The sequence below is a fragment of the Sarcophilus harrisii genome, chromosome 1, assembly GCF_902635505.1.
Source record: "Sarcophilus harrisii chromosome 1, mSarHar1.11, whole genome shotgun sequence".
Classification (NCBI taxonomy): domain Eukaryota; kingdom Metazoa; phylum Chordata; class Mammalia; order Dasyuromorphia; family Dasyuridae; genus Sarcophilus; species Sarcophilus harrisii.
The window spans coordinates 34725670-34731817 of record NC_045426.1 but is presented as its reverse complement, the minus strand read 5'-3'; positions in this window follow the sequence as shown (position 1 = coordinate 34731817).

Sequence of the window (6148 nt, the reverse complement as noted above, 5' to 3'; positions counted from 1 at the left end):
CTTGGCTATATTTGATTTAGAAAGCTTTCAGAGGGTAGGGTATAATTATTAGGACTACCCATAAAGGTAGATTAAATCTTGCATTAAATGAAACACCAAAAAAGTAATTGGTTACTCTTGTAGTCATTAAGTTACAAACTTAAAAAAATATAGTTCAATTCTACAATGCTAGAAGAATTCCCTATAAAAACTTGGCATTTTCTATCTCACATTGTTATATAGAAATATGAAGTTAGATGCCTTGTCAAACCATAAAATCCTCAAATGAAAGGATAATATAGAACTCCAACTTGGCTGTATCAGAAAAACTTTGTTGTTATAATTTTTTGAAAGTCACACAATTACAAAGATTAGATGGTTTTAAAAATGCTTTTTTCCCCAATCCTTTTTAGCTGTCCTAATGTGAAATTTTAACTGATCCATTCTAAAATTTATCTCTTTGTTCTATATATAGAAATATGTTAAAAATCTGGTGCAGTCCTTCAAGTCAGTATTTGGAAACAAATACTTGAAAAATAAGCTGGCATGATTTAGTTTGGGTCATTGCTTCCAGTCTTCAGGCGAGGAGGATTTTTGAGAATCTGTGGGTTGGGAACGAAACTAGGAAAGTGTGAGATCCAACTACATGTCTGTAGGGCTCTTCCTAGGTCATCATGTGGGTCACTTCTGCTTCTCTAAGTTCAACAGGAACAGTGTTTGGAAGATATCAGTGGTGGCCGAAGCTCCTAAGTTATCTTCCCCACTTTGTTTTTGATCTTGAGCTACCTATATGGAAAGGTCAGCTTGAGGCCCAGGTCTAGTGAAAGCGGGGAGCAATATTACTTCTAACCTTGACTCCCACAAAGCCAATGAGTGCAGGGATTGGGAAGGAAAGATGCTATTTTTAGTACAGATATTCTGAAATTTCAAAGTACTGCCCTTTCCGCCTTGCTGAGACCCTGGGCCTTAGAGTGATGGAAAAGGAAGAATTCCATAAAGTTAGGTAGGGTGTTCAACATTTTGTCACCACCTTATCTGTGAAATTGAGGGGCTCAAACTAGACCTAAGATGTTTTCTGCTCTGAACCCAGGGATCTTAGGAACTTGGCTTGGAGCCACAGGAGTGAAGGTGGAACACCAATGGTGGATAAGCGTCCTGAAGTGGGTTTGGCAAGCCGTCACTCCAGAGGTGCGCTGATGGCCCCCGAACACTGCACCTCCTCACATCGTGTGCTGGGCTGCTCCGGAGGCCTTCTGGTCCAAGATGAAGATCGAGCTGAAGGTCGGCTTAGTAATGGCACGCCCAGCTTTCCAACACCCAGCTTCTTGGATCGTGTATCCAGTGCCTTCCTCCGAAGTCATAATGTCTACTTAACACATTGCAGTTGAGCTTATTAAAAGAGCCTATTGCATGTTGTTTTTTCTCATTTTTTCCCTGGTTTTGCAAGGATGAATGTGAAAAATTATCTTTGCATATGTTTTGAAAATTAAAAGCTTTAATACAAAAATAAGAGACCCTCCTAGTTCCCTTAGCCAGAGAATATCAAATGATGAGGCAGTCCATGCAAAAGATACTGATTCTTAACAAAAGAATAGCAGAAAACAAATTCAATAGCAGCTGAAGATTGAATATGTTACTTAAAAGCAAAAACTTCTTCTAGCCCCAAAGGGCAAAGGGAGCTGGCTAAATGTGTTATCCTAGTCTTTTCGACTAGCACTTTTCGACCAACCAGTAGACGAGCCACTGAAATGCTTAGGGAGAAAGGACCACAAATAATAAGGGATCTTTTCAGCCACACTTACTCGGTAACAGCAGCCCTGGGCAAGGGGAATGATATGTTACTGCTACTATCGTATAGAGAAATATAAATTGTATTCATTGCATCTTTCCTTTTAAAGGAATTTGTGGAGTTATTCAGAAGTCAACAGTGGACATAGATCATTGGCTCGGATTATAAAAATTTACTGGGGTGGAAAATATGTGAATTTGAGGGATTCCCACATGCTAAGGCTTCCTTATAAATTATACTATAAAGTTCCTGCCTCTCTTGCTTGGAGAGATAATCTTGACAATGCAAACTAAGTCAGCAAACAAATAGGGTAATAAAGGCAAGAATTGGGAGTCTTCTTCCATTCATCTTGAAACAATAAGTGCTATATTGCTGTTAATCATTTTACTCTCGATAGACGGCCAACCCTCATGTGTGTGCCTAGGAGTGACTGAAATAATTCTTGTGGCCTAGTAAACATAGAATTGAGCCTACAAATATTTAAGTGTTAAGACATTTGTTGTTCTTTAAAAAAAAAAGAAAAACAACCAGATACAGATACCTAAATCCCTCTAATTATCTAGATTGTATTTGAAACAAGTAGGACAGAAACAAATCAGGAAAGTGGAGGGCAATAAAAATCAACCAATAAAACAAGCATTTATTAAGAACCCACTGGGTGCTAATCTCTGGGGACACAAAGGCCAAAGTGAAAGTCCCTGACATCAAGATAATTCGTATTACATTTTAGTTATCTGTCTGATAAACTGTTTTATCTTTTTGTTCCTTTCATCTGGTCCTATATGCCCCAGAATACTACTGTTTTTTAAAGACCAAAGTCTTACGAGCCACATTTCATAATTCTTCCTTCCAATTCTCCACCAAATTATCTAAATTGGACATGGCTATAGCTATTTTACCCTGCATCTGGTTTCACAAAGGGATATTTGAGTTTCAAGCGGGAGAAGCTATAGTAATAAAATGTGGCATCTGTATAAGAAAGGTCCTGATACCCTAATTTCAGTCATTGAGACACTAAACTTGTTTGAGGACCAATCTATAACAGAGACAAAAAAGTTATTGATTGATTGATTCATTTGTTCATTCAGCAATCATTTAATTGCCTGCTATATGTTCAGGTTACTGTGCTAAGGCACCAGGGATCCAAAAATAGAAAAGGAAATGGGAACTACTGGGGACAGTGGATTTGGAGGTATAGAACAATAGATAGACAGCTAGGTTAATACAGAATAAATACTAAGTGGGTGTTACTACGGATGACTGGGATCTTTCCTACATTCTGTTGTTCACATACCAACACCAATTATTGGAGTATTGCTTGCTTCAGATGGCCTAAGAAATGCAAAGTTCTGACATGTGATATGTATTAGTCTATTTGTATGATTTGCTTTTCAAGAAGCAAAGAGCTAATATACATAATTTGTAAGTTCCCGGATCCTCAAGATTTTGAAGCACCTATCATTTGAAATGGGTGCCCCATGCTAAAAAACAAAACAAAAAACTGTGCTTGTTTTAAAATTCAACAAGACAAAGGTCAGGCTTTGAAAGAAAGGAAGTAACATACAAGTCTAACCAGGCCATCTCTGCAGCCTTCTTCACCCCAGGGGCTACAGGGATGCAAATAGAATATGTAGTGTTGGTGAGCCATTTTCAGGCTGGCTTTCCACATAAAAAGTTCTCTGGTGAAAAAAATAAATTAATTAAAAATAAATTTTAAAACAGTTATCTGCTGGAAAAAAAGAAAGAAAGAAAAATAAGATCCTGAAATGCATGGGTTAAAAAAAGTGAGTTTGTCATGAACTTTAATTGTAACATGAAGTTCTCAAAGACATGAAGAATCAAGGCAAGGATTTCATGTTATCTTTCAAAAAGTAATCTCAACAAGCTCTTGAAGGTTGCTAAGTCAAATCAACAAGCATTAAGTACTTCTATGTGCTAGGCAGTGAGCTAAGACTGGGAATACAAGCACAAGGAGAACATCCTTTTCTACCCTCAAAAAAGAACTTACATTCTAATGTGGGAAAAAGGGAAGGGGAAGAGGATAAGTCTTAATAATGCTCCTGTTATGTACCAGGCACTGTGCTAAGCATTTAATACAATGAGACAGACATTATTATCTCCATTTTAAAAATTAATTAAATTCCGTATTTGAAGAAACTGAGGCAAACAGAAACTTGCCTAAAGTGATTCAGCTAGTATCTGAGGCTATTTTTGAACTTGAGTTTTCCTGTTTCCAGGCCCATTGCTCTACCTTCTAAATAGCTAAATCACAGGATGCTGAAAACTGGGAGGAAGTAAGGAGGAAGAAAGAGGAGGAAGAGATGGAAGGTATCATTGTAGAGAAAATCTTTCTTAGAAATTCAGGAGTGCAACTTGGAGAGGAATAGAGATATACCTGGCTGTGGAGTCCTCTTGAAAGGTGGAGGTTCTAGAAGAAACCAACCTGCAAGAAATAGTAATTATCCTATCAGAGGATCTATAGATTTATAACTGATTTTGTATAAAATCCCCACATGTCACCCAGGATTCACCTCATAAACCGGTTCTCTCATCTTTCTAAACTTGATCATTTTAGCTAACTTAGAACTTCCTCCAGTTTATGGCTTAAGCCACTGCTGATAACCAGAGATCCCATGCTTTTCACTCTACTCCCCAAATATTGAAGGATTGATTAGAAAGACTGATGCCTTCAAGGTTGGGGGAGGAGGAGGAAACAGGTACACTCATCTATTGCTGGTGAAACTGAAAATGTGGAAAATTTGGGGTGAACAATCTGTCAGTTCAAGTGATGGGGAAAAAATTATACATTTGGATCCAATCATTCATGGGGAGAAATATTTCCTGAAAGTATTATCAAAACCAGACACCTCACCACCGTCCCTTCTCCCCACAGCCCTGCCAAAGATACTCTCTAGGCAAAGATTTTATAGCAGCATTAAATGTATGTGACCCTTTGGGGGCTGCTTTCCCAACATGTTACTAATAGATTATAGGTTGAATCCTTAGGTGGCAGCTTAAGTTACCTCAGGTTCAAAGCTACCCCGTGGGTCTGAACTCACAACAATGAATTTATCTTTAATAGTCAGACAATGCTTTTTTTTCTCATTTAAAAAATATTATCTATCATATGGGATGGCTCTCAGGCAAGGGGAGGATGCATGGGATATCATGCTGATATAAGAGACAGAAATCATCAATTACTGAAAAGGGGGGGGGCAATCAATAATCACAATTATTAAGACACTTCCTCGGAAATGGCTACAGAAATTTCTCTTCTCCTGGAGGCCACTGGGAGTCAGGCACCTCTACTGGGGAGGTCACTTGGCTGAACCCGCTCAGCAGCTCCATCTCAAATTGCAGAGATTCTTAAATATATCACAGTCTCGCTTCTCAGGGGTCAGTTATCACCCTTCCAAGAAGGACACAGGTATCTCATCTCAATTGGCTTGAGTGATATGGTGAGAGAAATCCTTTCCTTCCAAATTGATTCCTTCCCAGGGCCTGTGGGTTCAGGCTTGGATTCCCCAAATGCTCAAATTCTCACACTTTCTCCAGGGCTTAACTAGTTAAAACACTCAGAAGCATAGCCTTGTACTGTGTTTAAATGTTAATAATGCAAATTAAACTGAAAAGTATGTCATGGGAATATTTTAATCCCCCCCCTCCCAGATCCACTTGTTAAAAATTTATTCACATCCCTTGGAGAGTGTGTTGCCCACCCAAAATCAGAGATTTTCACACTTGTAAGATCACTAGATATCAACCTCTTAATATTTCATTATCCTTATTATCTACATTTTTGTTGTTTTATACTAATATCAACTGGAGATAGAAGGTATAAAATCCTTCTTCCCCCTTCTCACCCTCCCTTTACATATAGAAAGCATCCTTGACACCCACAGAGTATTACTGAGATTCACTGAGTTGGCCAGGATCTCCATATTTCACCCTCTCAGACTAGAAACTTTCTAATTAAATCATTGATTTCGAGAAGCAAAATGAAGTAGTGGAAGAGCCTTGATCTGGCAGTCAAGGAAACCTAGAGCCTATGTCTCTGCTCTGCTACTAGCTACCTCTCTGACATGAGGTAAGTCTCTGAACATAGCTGATCCAGAGCATCTTCTTCTCTAACATTGGGCTGTTGTACTTGGTGGGAACCACATTTCTTTCCCATTCTAAACTCCACGGGATCCTGTCATCTTACATTATTATATCATCGCCTTGCTTAGTGCTGTAATGGATACAAAATGGTGATGCTGATGGTGATTATAACAGGGATGGTGACTGTAGTGGTGATTGTCCTCGTGACCATCAGGGGAGGGTGATGACATTAACAGCTCACATCTTGGAATCCAAAGGAGAGTATCCAACTTTCGGATC